General features: G+C 47.9%; 1 protein-coding gene and 1 long non-coding RNA gene across 2 annotated transcripts in view; one reads left to right on the top strand and one right to left on the bottom strand.

The window, feature by feature from the left end:
• Positions 1-956: 956 nt before the first annotated feature.
• Positions 957-17,634, bottom strand: LOC123375601. The gene is made up of 3 exons (XR_006581526.1): positions 16,505-17,634; positions 14,832-14,905; positions 957-991 (listed from the first exon to the last, which is right to left on the bottom strand). It is a non-coding gene; the product is annotated as an uncharacterized LOC123375601 (long non-coding RNA).
• Positions 16,711-18,942, top strand: part of C8H1orf210 (chromosome 8 C1orf210 homolog) — a 15,011-nt gene continuing 12,779 nt past the window's right edge. The window contains exon 1 of the mRNA XM_045026632.1: positions 16,711-16,827. The gene's annotated coding sequence lies outside the window, so the exon portion shown is untranslated. The remainder of the gene's footprint in view (positions 16,828-18,942) is intronic.

Here is an 18,942-nt window from a genome sequence, read left to right as displayed (position 1 = left end):
CAAACTTTTGGCTGAGTTTTCTCATACTTTGAAGACAAAAAACAATTAAGCTCTAGGGAGCTGGGGTTATTAATGAGGGGGTATTCAGTTCCACATTCATCCTCCCCATGGACCCGGTAGGATTCGGTATGTGGAAGCCCACACCCACCCTAACTGGTCCATATGCTTGGAAGGAGCACTGTGAATGTCCATACTTCCACCCAGAAAGTGTCCAAGTATGTTATCATGACCACAGATCAGATGGTTCTTGATGCGTCTGTAAGGGCAGTGGGCCAAGTCTGGTGCGCAAGATCCATCTAAATATACCAGATTCCACTGCAATACCTTCCCAGTTTCAGTGATTTTCAATACCATCTCTGTCAGCAACTTCTGGGCCATAGAACTGAGGGTGGAAATGACATATAACTCACCAACTCCAGCCTGTACTTGGGATAGCTGAGCTTTAAAAATAAGGCTAGTGGCCCTTTTCTAGTTGGCCCAATTTCTTATCATGTTCTCAGCTTTTAAGAATATTTCAAATGGCTGCTGTATTATTGGCCCTAGTCCACAGGGATCTGGTCAATTCCCTCTTCTTGCAGAGGAAACAACCCAGGCTTTCTGTTGTGCTAATCTAATGGCAGCCCCGTGTGAGCAATACATACTGAAGGATTTATCCCAAAACACAGGGCGCAGCCTGTAGAATAAACCCCAAAATCTAATCAATACCACAGTCTCAAACAGGGGTCCCACAAATTTCTTCCTGCCAGTGTATAATTCTTTGTTTCTTCACCAGGGTCAGTTCATAATGTCCTTTTTGGTCAGGAAATCCTGGGTTTTGACACTTCACAACGCTGTTGGTGGTCAGCAGGACTTAATAAGGGTCTTTCCAGCGTGGAGCCAAAGCAGTCTCTCGCTGGTGGAGCTTTACATCGATCCAGTTTCCTGGTTCCAAGGAGTGGCAGGGCTCCTAGGGTCTTTGTGTAGTGCGTCTTTACCTGTGAAAAAAAGAAACCTAACACATTTCATTAGTGCCTGTCAGCGATTTGCAGACTTTACAGCTGTGTGGGCACATTTAAGCCCCCCTTGTCTTGGTTGTTAGCTATTTTTCCTCAGTTAACTCATTCTTCTTCCTTTTTCCTTTTTGGCTTCTTTTAACCTACAAAGCAAACTTAGTCTTCACTTATACATCTTTTTCTAACAATGAACACATATACATTGCCTTTATACAGTACATTAGTCTTATTATTTAAAGTTTGTCACATATATCCTTTCACTAAAATAACCTTTTTCAGAGCTTTGGGACAACAAGCTAGGACAAGCACACCCACTTTGATGAGTTTATTTCATACAACCTCTAGTCCAATAGTTTCCCACCATCCCCAGCCCTCTGGTAGAAATCTGAGGTAGCCAGAAGGATTCAAATACAATATGGGGAGTGGGTTAACTTTCCATGTCCTTGCTTCCAAAGACTGTTGGTATGTAAGTTTTAATAACAATTTTCAATTAAAAGATTTGGCCAATAAAGTTTCTCTTTCTCTTACTTAAGGAAATGTATTAGACTTTAGTATATCATATTTTTCCCAATTTATCCAAACACTTTGTATTCCAAGTTGAACAAAACAAGTATCTGCATTCCAAACCAGACCATCCCATAACAATATTAAACAAAACAATTTTGGCCACGAGACAAACACCACAAGACAGAACATAAAACACAAAACATAATTTTTACTGTGCCATCAAATGCATGGTATGTTAAATGCTGTTCAGCTAGCACCAGTTTTCTCTGATTATCTGAAAGACAAAAACAGGAGTCTACCCTTTCTGGGCAGTCAATCATCACTGAAAATATACAAGTACCTTCGTTGATTTCAGGCAAACCAGGGGAATTACCCCATATTTTCATATATATGTTTTATAGGCAGCTTAAGTTTCAATGACTTCTACTTTATCAGTTAGATAACTTGCATTAATACAGATGCTTCCTGACTTGCTTTTTACTTTTAACTCCTGCTTTTAAACACTGAAAGAAAACATCACCACTTATAGTGCCTTTAGAGCCTAATAAGATTTCAATTACATAGCACTATATACATTCTTTAGATAATTCAACTAAATGGGTCATAACCAAATGATTGCAATCTAATAATTTCTTTGCCTGAATTTATTTACAAACATTTCAAAAACACCAAGAATTCTTCTCTTTAGCATTTTTACAAAGTTCAACTGCTGTTCCCTCCAGCAACTACAGAGTTAACTTTTCACTCTGCCTTAAATCACTCGCTTGTTCTCCAACAACCACTTTTCTCAACTTAAATCACCATTCCAAGTATCCTCCTGGGTATTTGAAATCCCCATGTTTATACCTATTTACTCCTTTCTTCCACTAGACCCTCAAAAGTTTCCAACCTGTTTTCCAATCTCTCCATCTGTTGCCTGCCCGCCTGGGCCCGATCCTTCTTTTCTAGCTGAACCGTTCCTTCCATAGACACCAATTTGCTCCACTACCAGTTTTAACTAGGAGGGTTGGTTTCTCAACTAGCCCCCACCCTTCTGGTCTTTTCCCTAAAACATTTTAACTCACAAGACTACCCGAGTCCTCCCTTGTGAGGCTTACCACCTGGGCAAAACGCATGGCCCACTGGTGTTTAATTATTTAATTTCCTCTTGTAGCAAACACACTGCTGTTACGGCGTATGCTGAGCACAAATGGTTAAATTTTGGCAAGTCCCTGAAGGACTGGTACTTGCTTAGCCAGGACTTCCTTTTCTAACTGGAAATCCTGTCTCAAGGCCTGCAACTTGCCCTGGGTGCAGATTTGAGTTGCTGCCTGGGTCATAATCTATGCTCTTGATTACTCAATTCTAGTTATCAAGTACATATTTGTTCCTTTTCTCCAACTACTCTATTGCCCAGTCCTGCTGCAACTGGGGGTAGAACCCCTTTCCAATTCTCAGACTTACTGCAGCTGAGAGTAGGCTCACCTTTAATCATGTAATCCTCAACATTTAACACCAACAGTACCAAACAAAAGAAACACAAAATAACAAAGGTAAAACAGATAGATGGTGTAAATTCTGTAGGGCTCCCCCATTCTCAATTGCTCACCAAACTGTGACAAATCTGTTACCAATTTATCTACTGCAGGACGTTAGGGGAAGGATAAAACACACCATATAACCAAACCCCAAAGCTTCATCAAAAATAACAAAACAACAATGGAGAGCATTGGGAACGCTCCACATCTCTCAAAAAATATAAATGCCCCAAGTCTTAAGCCACTTTAATACTCACACATATCCAGACTGGCCACGTCTGTATATAACATTCAGAGAAGGGGAATAGGTGGACGGGAGATTATCCTGTATACAGCTTGTCCAGAATTTCCAACATGCTTCCACTCTTGGGAGAGCTGTTCTTTTATACCCTGGAATCTCCTGCAGTGTCTCTTTCAGAGATTCCAGTCCAGGTCACCAAGCCATACCAGCTCTGGGATTGCAAAGACTGTTAAATCTCACTGAACAGTTAAGCTTTGCAAATGCAATCTCAGTTCTGTAACTTATATTAACTTTAATTTACCTCTGTCTATATTTCCCACGGCCAGCTGGGGCCAAAAGCAGTTTTTTCTTTGTACTCAGCATAGTCTGCATTGATTCTTGACCTTATACGCAGAGCAGCTCTCTCTTTATCTCTGGGCTTAGCCGAGTTTCAAATTAACCCATTCCTAGACAAATTGCTCACACTGTGTCAGAGGCTTTTCCTTTGGTGATTAAAAGCTCCTCTGAGATATATGATCTTATCTAGATTGAAGGTACCTTCTAATTGGCATTGTTTAGATGGATTTTCACGCGTGTAAAGATTCCAATTTTCTAAATACCTGCAGGTTTCAGGACCATAATGTAGGTACATGTACTATGCTGGGATACCCTTAGGGGGTGAGGTAGAATGTTTAGACTGTCCCTCCCCCATTTTCCACTTACACACACAGAGAGGGTGCCCTGTCCGCGCTAGCGGCTCATAAACTAAGGATCTCTCCCTACAGGGCACTCACACAGGAGAGAGTAACAAGAATGACCATGACTCTCCTACACCTCCCTTCAGCAAAGAGCGTCGGCTAGTCTCTAGGAGACAGCGCCGCTTACTCTAATTGCATCCAGTGAGATGATCAGACTGTCAGTAGCCCACACAGAAAGGAAGGGGGGAGGGAAGATGGGTTCACACATTCCTAGACCCAGGCAGCTTCCTCGCCGGACGATGCCAGGCAGAGTCAGTCCACCGTAGGTCGGATCTCCTAAAGATCCACTAATTACCGGGCTTGCGTTAGAATACTCCTGATCATGAGCATTTGCTTCACAGGGTAATCTGGGCGTCTTCCGGTAACGAACACTCACACTGGTATACACACACACACACACACCAAGACCATTATTCCCTATTACCACGATGCATCTTATCTTGCTGCACAGTCAATAAGTTCAGATGGCATAAGCCCAACAGAGACAGACATTCCCACGGACAATCCTCCTCCCAGTGCAACTCTGGGGCATATGATGGGGGATTTTTACAAGAGCTCTACATACAAACAGTTTCAGAAGCTACCCGTTCGCTGACAAAACAGGAGTAATTGAAGGATCATGTTGTAATTAAGTGATCCTTCCGGTGGCCACCTTTCCTGGCTCTCTAACTCATATTGAGGCCAGTCAACTGTACAGAACCTCTTTAATTTACTCTTAGTCATTGGATCCAAACCAAACACTTTCCAATTTGCTAGAATGCATTCTAAGGGTGTACACCGTGCCCTGCCGGCTGTACTCTGTCCCTGCCCCATACCACGGGCTTGCCCTTGACCCACTCTAGGACGCTCTCTCGTCTAGTGGGAATTACAACGGCTGGGCGTCCCCAGCCTCAGGCAAAAGTCCACACCACTGGACTGTTCCTACCTTACCCACAGGGCCGGTTCCCCACCGTCGCCCGCAGCTGCTTCTCCACTATCTGAGTGCGTTGCACCGTTGTGTCCTCCAAGGTCAGGCTGACGCGTCTCTGCCGAGGCCCCCGGTAAAGGCACCGGTGCGCGCTGGGCGTCGGCTGTGACCATCGTCCGCCGGCCATTGGAGGAGTCCGGGCAAGGCACAATTTTGCCTCGAGCCCACCCAGGGACGCCAAAACTGTTGCCAGCCCAAAAGGCCTGAGGCAGCAACAGTGGTTCGTTGCCCGGTGTGCGTAGCACTGATTATCACACCAAGGTGGAGAATGCAGAAAAAGTTTATTTGAGCCCAAATAAGGTGCAAGGGAGACATTACAATCTCAAATCCTGCACACAGACATAAGCTGTGTGTCTCTTCTTATACATGACTTCAGCCAGGCATCCTCATTACCCCCCCACTATTCTCCTCCCCCTCCTATATAGTAAACACATTGTATAGTTAGCAATTAAATCATCCTTGACAGCAAACAATTCATCGTTAGTAACTTTTCAAGGCTGTTACCTTGGTTTACTTTTGAATTTATTACTTTGCTCTCCCTCCCCTCCTCCTCTTAAGCCAGATACAAACAGGCTTTCAGTGTTGCACTGATAAGGAGCAGTTACACATTCCATTCTTAATTCTGACCTGTGAGTTCGACTAGAATTTAACATGAAGGGACTCTTAGACAAGCATAAAATAACTTTGGTTCAATCCAGGCCTAGTACAGAAAGGCTTCATTAACACTGTGATTTTCCACCCTCCTGAGTTACCTAGGGTTATGCTTAATGACACCAACAACGTGCAGGAGATCACGCTGGCAGGGGCAGGGTCATGCAGGCAGGGGCGGGCCCAGGCCATTTCCAGAAGAGCTGTTACACCCGGCATTCCAGGAACATGAGTGGGCACCCTACCAAACATGGTGTTCAGCTTGAATAATAAAAGCTATCCTGTGTCACTGCAAACATCCAGCTGGTTGCACTGCTCCCAAGAGGGGTAAGGCCTCCAACAGGGGTCTAAACTCATTTGGATTCACTGGAGGAGCCACAGCAAGAAGCAGAGGTGCAGAATCCAGAGACTCTGTCTCAGAGTAGCAAAATGCAGTTCTCACCCTTGCAAAGAAGTGGAGGCCCAGGGCCTAGCACTAAAGGGTTACCCTCTTAGAGGGACTGCATAAAGGTCAGAGGCATAGCACAGCCTGTGGCTCCATGACAACTGAAATGAACATTTCTCTCCTTTTCCTGCTTGCTGGAGGCACCACTGATGTGTAGCTGCTCGGCTAACTCAGCATTGCAAAAATCTCTGCTCTGCAGCCAAACAATAGCCAAACTCTCCTTTTCCCATCCCCATTCTTCTGAATGAAACAGGATCTTCAGAGTCTAATCAGGATCCCTCCGATGCTAAAAGTATTAAACACAGGCAACTTTTCTCATTTGAAGAGTTAAAAAAAAATTGCTGCAAAGACAATGTCAAGGCTTCAGAGTTAAAAACCCAGTAAGGAATTGCACACATCCACATTAACTCGCCATGGTGCACTTGGGCTGTACTTTCGCTTCCTATTCTTCTGGATAAGTGTATAGCTCAAAATACTATTGTACGTTGTGTAGCAAACCAGAACAGCAGACACACCACATGGGAGGCTGCTGCTGAACATGCACTTGGACATTTCCTGATGCTTTGTCATGTTTAACTGTAACAATATAGCCAAATAGTGGCTTTAAGCCACTGGCTGTGGCTGAGGTAGTATCCCACCATGGTGGAAACTCAAGATTCACAACCTGTCCCAGGGCAGTGATGCTCCTGCTATGTCCTGGTGAAGGCTGCAGAGCAACTGCTGTCTAAGGAGTGATCAGCTTCCCTGCAGTGACTGGAACAGCTGGCTATTTATGGACAGCTCATGGAGTTACATGTGCTTTTGGAACTGTAGGTCCCCAGCCTGTCCCCACCAATGCATTTGGCCTGGTCTACACTACGCGTTTATACCGAATTTAGCAGCGTTAAACTGATTTTATGCTGCACCCGTCCACACAAGGAAGCCCTTTATAGCGATATAAAGGGCTCTTAAAACCGATATCTCTACTCCTCCCTGACGAGGGGAGTAGCGCTCAAATCGGTATTGCCATGTCGGATTAGGGTTAGTGTGGCCACAATTTGATGTATTAGCCTCCGGGAGCTATCCCACAGTGCACCATTGTGACCGCTCTGGAAAGCCATCTGAACTCGGATGCACTGGCCAGGTAGACAGGAAAAGCCCCGCGAACTTTTGAATTTCATTTCCTGTTTGGCCAGTGTGGAGAGCTCACCAGCACAGGTGACCACGCACAGCTCATCAGCACAGGTAACAATGCAGTCTCCTGAGAATCGAAAAAGAGCTCCCGCATGGACCGCATGGGAGGTACTGGATCTGATCGCTGTATGGGGAGAGGATTCCGTGCTAACAGAACTCCGTTCCAAAAGACTAAATGAAAAAACATTTGAAAAAATTTCCAAGGCCATGATGCAGAGAGGCCACACAAGGGACTCAGTACAGTGCCGTGTGAAAGTTAAGGAGCTCAGACAAGACTACCAGAAAACCAAAGAAGCAAACGGAAAGTCCGGGGCAGGGCCAAAAACATGCCGCTTCTATGCTGAGCTGCATGCAATTCTAGGGGGGTCCGCCACCACTACCCCACCCCTGTCCGTGGATTCCGAGGTGGGGGTGGTAATCGCAGCCATGGGTGAGGATTCTGCGGACGGGGAAGATGAGGAGGAAGAGGAGGACGAGCTTGTAGAGAGCACACAGCACTCCGTTCTCCCCAACAGCCAGGAGCTTTTTCTCACCCTGACGGAATTACCCTCCCAGCCCTCCCAAGCAACTATCCCAGACACTGAAGCCATGGAAGGGACCTCTGGTGAGTGTACCTTGTAAATATAAGACATGGTTTAAAAGCAAGTGTTTTTTAATGATTAATTTGCCCTGAGGACTTGGGATGCATTCGTGGCCAGTACAGTTACTGGAAAAGTCATGTCTGGGGATGGAGCGGAAATCCTCCAGGGACATCTCCATGAAGCTCTCCTGGAGGTACTCCAAAAGCCTTTGCAGAAGGTTTCTGAGCAGGGCAGCCTTATTCCATCCTCCATGGCAGGACACATGTAGCAAGTAATCTGGTATCATTGCATGACAAAGCCTAGCTGCGTATGGTCCCGGTGTTTGCTGGCATTCAAGCAACATCCGCTCTTTATCTCGCTGTGTTATCCTCAGGAGAGTGATATCGTTTATGGTAACCTGGTTTATGGGGAGAGCATGGAATCCTCTCCCCATACAGCGATCAGATCCAGTACCTCCCATGCAGTCCATGCGGGAGCTCTCTTTCGATTCTCAGGAGACTGCATTGTTACCTGTGTTGATGAGCTGTGATATCGTTTATGGAGATGGGCATTCCTACTGGGCTGTTTGCCTGTTGCTTAAAAGAAATCCTTCCTTGCAGGTAGCCAAGCGGGGGGGGGGGGTGATTGGCAGGGATCTTCCCTGCTACCAGTCACGCGGTGGGGGGGGACGGAGAAGGGGGGTGTTTAGCAGTGATCTTCCATGATACCTGCCATGCGGTGGGGGGAGGGGTAAAGCAATCATCCCAGAGAATTGGATGGGGGGCTGGTTTCTGCTGCTGCATGTTAACAGGAAAGAAGCAGCACTGAACGGGCTTTGCTTGCTATTTGGTAAAGGAGGGCGCTGGATATATGAAGGCTGCAGAAGCCGAAAGACAATGGCTTACCATGACCACATGCAAGCCGAATTCTGCTGCCTGGACCTGTGTCTGTGAGATCTCTAACACCAGAGGCGCAGGCACTCAATATTAAGATGCAAAATGCGACCTTGTAGTGAAATCACATGTGCTATGTAAGGTGAATAGTGTTGTTCACCGTGAAAGAGTGTAAGCATTGTTCTGTAAAATGTATCTTTTTAAATACTTCTCTCCCTTTTTTCCCTCCCTCATGCAGCTGCAAATTTTTCAAGCCTCCCTACTCCATCCCGAAGGTTATCTCAGATAAGGCGGCGGAAAAAAAAAGACACGAGATGAAATGTTCTCAGAAATCATGGAAGTGACCCGCAATGAAAGAGCTCATCTGAATGAGTGGAAGGACGTGGTATCAAATTACAGGAAAGATGCCAGTGAACGTGAGGACAGGAGGGACGCTCAAGATGAGAGGTGGCGGCAGGAAGATCAGCGGTGTAGGCTGGAAGATCAGCGGTGGCGAGATGCAACTCTGGGGCTACTGCGTGATCAAACTGACATGCTCCGGCATCTGGTGGAGCTTCAGGAACAGCAGCAGGATCACAGAGTGCCGCTGCAGCCCCTGTATAACCGCCCTCACCCCTCACCATGTTCCACATCCTCCTCACCCAGACGTGTAAGAACGCGTGGGGGGAGGCTCCGTGCACCCGCCCACTCCACCCCCCTGGACAGCCCAACCAAAAGGCTGTCATTACTGTGAAATTTTTTTAGTGGCCTTTTCCTTCCCTCCTATCCTCCTCCCAAACCACACCCGGGCTACCTTGTCAGTTCTCTCCCTCTTTTTATAATGAATTAATAAAGAATACATGATTTTTAAACGATAGTGACTTTATTTCCTTAAGCAAGCTGTAATCGAAGGGGGAGGGTGGGTTGCTTACAGGGAATGAGTCAATGAAGGGGGTGGGGTTCATCAAGGGGAAACAAACACAGCAGTCACACGGAACCCTGGCCCGTGATGAAACTCGTTTTCAAAGCTTCTCTGATGTGCACTGCTTCCTGGTGTGCTCTTCTAATCGCTCTGGTGTCTGGCTGCGCGTAATCAGGGGCCAGGTGATTTGCCTCAGCCTCCCACCCCGCCATAAAGGTCTCCCCCTTACTCTCACAGAGATTGTGGAGCACACAGCAAGCAGCAATAACAAAGGGGACATTGGTTTGGCTGAGGTCTGAGCGAGTCAGTAATGTGCGCCAGCGCGCCTTTAAACGGCCAAATGCACATTCTACCACCATTCTGCACTTGCTCAGCCTGTAGTTGAACAACTCCTGACTACTGTCCAGGCTTCCTGTGTATGGCTTCATGAGCCATGGCATCAAGGGGTAGGCTGGGTCCCCCAGGATAACGACAGGCATTTCAACATCCCCAACTGTTAATTTCTGGTCTGGGAAGTAATTCCCTTGCTGCAGCCATTTAAACAGAGTAGTGTTCTTGAAGACGCAAGTGTCATGAACCCTTCCTGGCCATCCCACGTGGATGTTGGTGAAACGTCCCTTGTGATCCACCAGTGCTTGCAGCACCATTGAAAAAGTACCCCTTGCGGTTTAAAAAATACTGGGTGCCCTGGTGCTCCGGTGCCAAGATAGGGATATGAGTTCCATTTATCACCCCACCACAGTTAGGGAATCCCATTGCAGCAAAGCCATCCACTATGACCTGCACGTTTCCCAGAGTCACAACCTTTCATAGCAGCAGCTTAGTGATTGCTTTAGCTACTTGCATCACAGCAGCCCTCACAGTAGATTTGCCCACTCCAAATTGATTCCCGACTGACCGGTAGCTATCTGGCGTTGCAAACTTCCAGAGGGCTATTGCCACTCGCTTCTCAACTGTGAGGGCTGCTCTCATCTTGGTATTCTGGCGCTTCAGGGCAGGGGAAAGCAAGTCACAAAGTTCCATGAAAGTGCCCTTACGCATGCGAAAGTTTCGCAGCCACTGGGAATCGTCCCAAACCTGCAAAACTATGCGGTCCCACCAATCTGTGCTTGTTTCCTGGGCCCAAAATCGGCGTTCAATGGTTAGAACCTGCCCCATTACCAGCAGGATCTCCAAAGCGCAGGGGCCCGCGGTTTGAGAGAATTCTGTGTCCATGTCCTCATCACTCTCGTCGCCGCGCTGCCATAGCCGCCTCCTCATCGCCTGGTTTTGCAGGTCCTGGTTCACCATAGACTGCACGATAATGTGCGAGGTGTTTACAACGTCCATGATTGCTGTCTTGAGCTCAGCAGGGTCCATGCTTGGCGTGCTATGGCGTTTGCACAGTTCACCCAGGAAAAAAGGCGCGAAACGGTTGTCTGCTGCTTTCACGGAGGGAGGGGTGAGGCTGTACCCAGAACCACCCGCGACAATGTTTTTTGCCCCATCAGGCACTGGGATCTCAACCCAGAATTCCAAGGGGCAGGAGAGACTGCGGGAACTATGGGATAGCTATGGGATAGCTACCCACAGTGCAACGCTCCGGAAATCAACACCAGCCTCGGTACATGGACGCACACCGTTGAATTAATGTGCTTAGTGTGGCTGCGTGCACTCGACTTTATACAATCTGTTTTAAAAAACGGTTTCTGTAAAATCGGAATAATCCCATAGTGTAGACATACCCTTTGTTACAGTAGCATTCCAATAGAAACAGTATGTGTTGTGTGAGAGTAGGGAGGGAGAGAGGCTGGGTGTACGATAGTTGTGCACAGAGTGAGTGGATTTGCACTTTGGACAGTTGCAGGACTGTAGAGGGCATGTGCTGAGGGGATGCAAGGATGCACATGAGTCCCTGTGTTAACTACAGAGGAAACTGGGCCCCTCACTTCTAGAGCAGCCAGAGGAATGGAAACTGCAGAAGTGAAGGTCAGCAGCAGCTAGCGTCTCTTCCTTTTGATGATTGAGATGGGGAATCTCAGGGTTTACCTCCTCTTTACAATCCCCTGCAGGCCACAGACTAGGGCCAGCATGGGGAGTGGCACCAGGTCCTGCGGGCCACAGACTAGGGCCAGCGTGGGGAGCGGCCCCAGGCCCTGCAGGCCACAGACTAGGGCCAGCGTGGGGAGCGGCCCCAGGCCCTGCAGGCCACAGACTAGGGCCAGCGTGGGGAGCGGCCCCAGGCCCTGCAGGCCACAGACTAGGGCCAGCGTGGGGAGCGGCCCCAGGCCCTGCGGGCCACAGACTAGGGCCAGCGTGGGGAGCGGCCCCAGGCCCTGCGGGCCACAGACTAGGGCCAGCGTGGAAGCGGCCCCAGGTCCTGCGAGCCACAGACTAGGGCCAGCGTGGGAGCGGCACCAGCCCCGGGCAGTTACAATCCCCTGCGGGCCACGGACTAGGGCCAGCTTGGGGAACAGCACTAGGCCCCTGGCAGGTTGGTATTGATGTTGTCCATGTGCTCAGGCAGTGCCCCTGGCAGCTCAAGTCCTGGGGCCACAGCTGGGCCAAGAGGTCTTGCTCTTGCCCTAGCATTTCTGGCACCTGGCTAATAGTGATATTGTCCAGGTGGTGGTGTGCAGCATTGTGAGAGCAGCCGCTGGCAGGAAGCCACCCTATTGTTCAGAGATTGCCTCTCACTTCCTGTCACACAGAGAAGCCACCTAGTCCCTGAGACAAAACACAGAGCAGAGGATTTCCACATAAGGCAACGCTACCTTGTGCTGCCCAGCTTCACCCCTGCTGTCCATGCCCATGGGCCCCAGGACATCCTGCTGCACTGATACCTGTACTGTGCACCCATACAGAGCCCCCTGGCATGCAAAGCCCAGAACAAAGGACACAGCAAGGAGAAGACGAAAGGCAGCAGAGGACTTGCTTCCTCCCCCCAGACTGTCGTGGGGGCTTGCTGGGTTAGGTTAAACTCCCTCCCCCATTGCCCAGGAGAGAAAGCAGAGCGTCTGTGGTCCACACTACAGGAGAGCTAAGTGCTCCTTCCCCTTCCCAGACTCAAGGCCAGGGTAGGAGAGGGTCATATTTCCTCCAGCTCCTCACTGGGCCCATGGGTTAAGCGTGAGAGGCCTTAACATGCTTCTCAGAGCACAGGATCACCAAAGGACATGGCTTTGCACCCACAGGACCTGAGACTAGGCCAAAGGACACCCCAACGCCAGCTGGGCTGCTAGGCAGCTGCCGTAGTGATGCTCTGTCACAAGTTACATACCGAAGGCTGCAATCCACTGGGTGAGCTGTGGAAAGATATTCTTCTAGGACCTGGAAGAGACTCAAGTCCAGTGCAAAGCACTGCCCAGATAGGTAGTGAAATGCCCCTCCCCTCCACACCTCTCCTGTTCCTCTGTCCCCCTCTCAGCTCCCCTGCTTATCCTCCCTCCCAACAGTTCCTCTACGCCCCACCCATGGTGCTGAATTGTTTGGAGAGAAAGAGCCCTTGATCAGCCCATATAGGAACAGGAAATCTTGTCAGACAGAAGGGCTTCTGACTACAGCTGTCAATTAATTGCAGTTAATTCACATGATTAACTCAAAAAATTAATCACCATTACTCGCAGTTTTAATCACACTGTTAAACAACAGAATACCAATTGAAATTTATTAAAGATATTCAGATGTTTTCTACATTTTCAAATATATTGATTTCAATTACAACACAGACTACAAAGTGTACAGTGCTCACTTTATATTATTTTTATTACAAATATTTGCACTGTAAAAATGATAACCAAAGAAATAGTATTTTTCAATTCACCTCATACAAGTAGTGTAGTGCAATCTCTTTATCATGAATGTACAACTTACAAATGTAGTATTTTTTTAAATTAACTTCATTCAAAAAACAAAACAATGTAAGACTTTAGAGCCTACAAGTACACTCAGTCCTACTTCTTGTTCAGCCAATCGCTAAGACAAACAAGTTTGTTTACATTTATAGGAGATAATACTGCCCTCTTCTTATTTACAATGTCACCAGAAAGTGAGAACAGACATTTGCATGGCACTTTTGTAGCCTGCATTGCAAGATATTTACATGCCAGATATGCTAAACATTCGTATGCCCCTTCATGCTTCCATCACCATTCCAGAGGACATGCTTCCATGCTGATGACGTTCGTTAAAAAAATACTGCATTAATTAAATTTGAGACTGAACTCTTTGGGGGAGAATTGTATGTCTCTAGCTCTATTTTACCTGCATTCTGCCCTATATTTCATGTTATAGCAGTCCCAGATGATGACTCAGCACATGTTGTTCATTTTAAGAACACTTTCACTGCAGATTTGACAAAATGCAAAGAAGGCACCAGTGTGAGATTTCTAAAGATAGCTACAGCACTCTACCCAAGGTTTAAGAATCTGAAGTGCCTTCCAAAATCTGAGAGGGACAAGGTGTGTCAGATGTGGAAACTACAGAACCCAAAGCACCAAAAGAAAATCAACTGTCTGCTGGTGGCATCTGACTCAGATGATGAAAAGGAACACGCATTGGTCTGCTCTGCTTTGGATCGTTATTGAGCAGAACCCGTCATCAGCATGACCACATGTCCTCTGGAATGATGGTTGAAGCATGAAGGGACATATGCATCTTTAGCACATCTGGCACGTAAATAAATTGTGACACCGGCTACAACAGTGCCATGCGAATGCCTGTTCTCACTTTCAGGTGACATTGTAAACAAGAAGCAGGCAGCATTATCTCCTGCAAATGTAAACAAACTTGTTTGTCTGAGTGATTGGCTAAACAAGAAGTAGGTCTGAGTGGACGTGTAGGCTCTAAAGTTTTACATTGTTTTGGTTTTGAATGCAGGTTGTTGGTTTTTTGTTTTTTTAACATAATTCTACATTTGTAAATTCAACTTTCATGATAAAGAGATTATACTACAGTACTTGTATTAGGTGAATTGAAAAATACTATTTCTTTTGTTTTTTACAATGCAAATATTTGTAATAAAAATATAAAGTGAGCACTGTACACTTTGTATTCTGTGTTGTAATTGAAATCAATATATTTGAAAATGTAGAAAACATCCAAAAATATTTAAATAAATTGTATTCCATTATTGTTTAATCACCCAGTTAATCACAATTAATTTTTTAATCGCTTGACAGCACTACTTCTGACCCATTCTTCAGTCTCCCCCTTCTGAGCAACAACAAGATTTCATGGAATTGTGTCAGTTTATCATACCTGGAAACATACCTCTCTTGCATGCCAGCCCTTCTCTTGGGTTTCCTTGCTGCTGATGTGTCTAATCCCTGGCTGAACCCCAGGGACTGCGTGGAAAAACAAATCACTGCTGAATCCAGTGTGAATGCAAGGAAGCTGTGACTTTCCAAACCAGCTACACGCTTGTGTGTGTGTCAGTTGCATCAACCAGGCGCTCACCTGTTCCTCCCAAGAGACACCATGCCATAATCACACACCACTTTCTCATAGAGAAACGCATGCTCCCATAATAAAAACACCCCTCATGCCCCATTTTTGGCTATCTGGCACTGTTGATGCTTAGGACAGGCTTAGAAAGATAGTAAGTGTTGCTGGGAGCAAGACTCCCATGATGCTCTGCAGTTAATACAAAGATTGGTAAAATTCCACTCTTTAAACTAACAATAACCTTCAGCATCTTTTTTTTTAAAGTGCTATTATAGAGATGTTGGTAATCTTAACTGCAAGGTGTGAAAACTGCTGTTATACGTGTTTTAGCAACATTTTCCACAAAATGTGTTAGGAAATAACCTAAAATAAGACATATGTGCAAAAGGGGAGGAAACAGATAAAAATTAAAATAATAAATAAGGGCAACAAAGGGTATAATTACCCTAAGACACTGGAAGTAATATCATTGAAAGGCTGGATGCAGATCAACTAACTGTGGGAGCTGCGTGCCTGTCTGAGTAAGTGCTGCTTCTACTAACTGTGGGTCAATAATCAAATCAAAGCTGGCTTACTCGAGGTTTGTTGTTATTAAACTAAACCAAACTAAACTAAACCGGGCAGGGGAGAATCCCTCTCATTAAATATATAATCACAGTAAAATTATATTATTGGTTGTCAATTAATTGGTTATTGATTATTAACAAATGACTATTAATCAACAGTGGTCCTCACAATCCCATTCTCTCAAGCAGGTCCACACAGCATACACTTTTCAAAACACACACACACACACACAGAGATGCACAATTGTATAGTTACAGCACTATCACACAAAGTGCACATTATCAAAATTATACACACACAGTTCTATTGTTTCTCCTTTTGTCCTGAGCAGTTAGCCAATATTCATGACCTTGTGGGTTATATCCATTAGAAGGACTCGGGTACTTCTTTGATGCAATCTTGTTTATTTACACGGAATATATGAAGTCCTGTTTCTCTGAATACAACAGGAATCAAACAGCAGGAGGCAATTGCTTTGCTCATCATTCCAAGCCTCTTTCTAGTCAGCATACTGCCCAAAAGCTCTCTCAGCTTTCCTCAGGATCATGTTATAAATGCTTCTCTCTGGTTGTTTCTGGGCCTTCTTTGCTGCCTTCTTTGTCTACTTCTGTACTGTTTCTGACACACACACCTTCTCCATCTACTTCTGTAGTGTTTTGCTGAATGTGTGCGTGTCAGTCAAACAATGCACCAAGCTCCCTGCATTTGTATTCAACCCCCAGTGAAACCCCTCCCTCTGCATAGCTCAAATTCCTGACTGACCTTGCATGTGGGCTGTGTTTTGGGCAGTGAGTTCCATTGTTTTAGCTATCTAATCTATAATTGGTGTTTACATTTATCCTGAATGAAAGACAGCTGTTACACCCACCACCTTCTGCAAGGTTTCACCCAGCCCCCAGGGATGCACAAGATACAGGACAATTGATATTTACCTTCTTTGTAAAGCACTTTGAGATCTAAAGATGAAAAGTGCATTCAGAGTCCTCAGCAGCCAGCATGAATTCATTTTGCAGCCCTATCTCCCTGTTACTTGCCCTAGACTGGGCTCCTCTGCCGCGTGTCAGGCAACGTGCAGATTTTAAGTGCCAAGAAGGCAGGGGAGAGGCTGATTACAGTTAATCTTTAAACCAGCTCCATTTACCTTTCACCTTTTCACATTCACTCTCCATTTTCTGAGACTCCACCTTCCACTCCCACAATACACAGACCCAAGAAGAAAGCAAGAGGCAGCAGGCGACCAGGCTCAGCTCCTAAGGTAACTGCCTGGCCTTTCCCTTAGCAGGGAACATTTGGGGTGAGTGGGGGTGTCAGGCAGGGGGAGGAGGAGGAGGAGGAAGGACAAAGCTCATTTCTGGTTTCCTGGTCAGATCCCCAGTGCTGATAGTCTCTGTGGGCTCTCTCTGCTGGGGAAGTGGCAGGCATCTGTTCTGGGAGTAAAGGTGACAGTGGCCTGTGCTTGAGGTCCGTTTTCCAGCACAGTGACAAAGCAGCCTCTACACTTCTGCTTGTGCTGAGGCTCTCAGCTGTGGGTGCAAACTACACTGGGGAGTGTGACCACCTGCTCTGCTGGTGCAAATGCAGCCTGCAACCAAAGCACCATGGTCTGCACAGGCTGGCACAATTTTAGAGTCCACATCTGCAAACCTTGCTCTGTAACCAGCTCGCCAGGGGAAGCCTCCTCCAGCATTCAATGTAAGCTAGGCCTGTCCCCTAGATCCTGGATCCAAGACTCTTCTCACCCCCTTCTTTTCTACACACACCCCAGCAGGGCACCTCCTGCCTTAGCTCTTCCTCACCAGAGGCTCAAAAAACAAGGGCTTGGACCCCAAAATTCTGAAACTTAAGAACAAATACCATTTGTATTGTGTTCATATCTGTCATTCGACTGTTGAACTCCCCCTGCTCACCCGCAGTATGTGTGAGAATTACTGTGGCCAATGCTGCCAAACTTATTCAGGGGATTTTGGCCCCTGCAGCAGGAGCTCTCATCCCACATCTGCGCCCCCCAAGTCGTTCTGGCCCCACAACTACCCAGTCCCAACATCAGTTCTACCCAAGTCTAGCCCCACGGGGAAGGGGTTGGAATGGGGGCAGGGAAGGAGTGGGAAGAGGCGGGGCAGGAGTGGAGGGGGGGCAGGGCAGGGCTGAGGGGGGGAGGTGTCAGTAATACAGCCCTCAGGCCAATGTACTGGCCCTCATGGTCATTTAAGTTTGAGACCCCTGGACTAAAGCTTGAGCCCCACAGACCCTGACCCTGCAGGGAACCCTGGAACTTAGCAACATTGCTGCCCCCTTACTCTCCCCCTCAGCGCTGCCCTATTTCCCTGCCCCACCCGCCCAGCACTGTCCCTCCCCATGTGCTGCCCCCATCAGCACTGACCCCTGCCCTCTTGCCCCACCCTCCTCAGCACTGACTGGTTTGGTGCCTCCTGGCCCTTCATCCTCAGCACTGACCCCTCCCCTTCTGCACTGGCCCCTGACCTCCTGCCACCCCCCCGGCACAGCCCCTCCCTCTGTGCTGCTCCCTAACCCCCCCCCCCCGCACTGACTCCTTCCTCTGACTCTTCCTGCTCGGTGCTGCCCTGTTCCCCTGACCCACCCCTCAGCACTGCCCTCCTGCCCCTCCCCCCAGCACTGACCCCTTCCCCACCCCACTCAGCACTGTCCGTCCCCCCTGTGCTGCCCTTGCTGCCCCATCAGCACTGACTCCTCCCCCCTCAACACTGACCCCTGCCCACCTGCCCCACCCTCCTCAGCACTGCCCCCCTTTGCAGCCCCTGCCCTACTCCCCTCAGTGCTACCCTCCTGCCCCAACCCCCAGCACTGCTCCTCCCCCTGTGCTGCCCCCTGCCCATCCCTCCTCTGCACTGCCCCCTCCCCCACCCCCTCAGTGCTACCCTCCTGCCCCACCCCCGGAACTGTCCCTTACCCTCTGCGCTGCTCCCTGACCCTCCCCCCTCAGCACTGACTCCTTCCTCTGACTCTCCCCCATCAGAGCTGCCCTGTTCCACTGCCCCTCCCCCCAGCACTGACACCTCCCCCTGACCCTCCCCCTTTGTGCTGCCCCCTGACCATCCCCTCAGCACTGACCCTTCTTCCTCTGTGCTGCCCCCTGAACATACCATCGCTCTTCTTCGCAATGACTCCTTCCTCTGCCTTACCTCCCTCAGTGCTGTCCTCCTGACCCACCCTCCCCAGCACTGACCCCCATTTGCTGCTCCCTGGCCCTCCTCCTTAGCACTGACCCCTTCCCCGGTCCTCCCTCTCTGCACTGCCCCTGGCCCTCCTGTCCCACCCCTTCAGTGCTGTCCACTGCCCATCTACCCCTTCCTTTCTACTCACTTCTCCCCTCAGCACTACCTCCTCCATC

The sequence above is a fragment of the Mauremys mutica genome, chromosome 8 (genome assembly GCF_020497125.1).
Source record: "Mauremys mutica isolate MM-2020 ecotype Southern chromosome 8, ASM2049712v1, whole genome shotgun sequence".
Lineage (NCBI taxonomy): Eukaryota > Metazoa > Chordata > Testudines > Geoemydidae > Mauremys > Mauremys mutica.
This window is presented reverse-complemented; position numbering and strand designations above follow the sequence as displayed.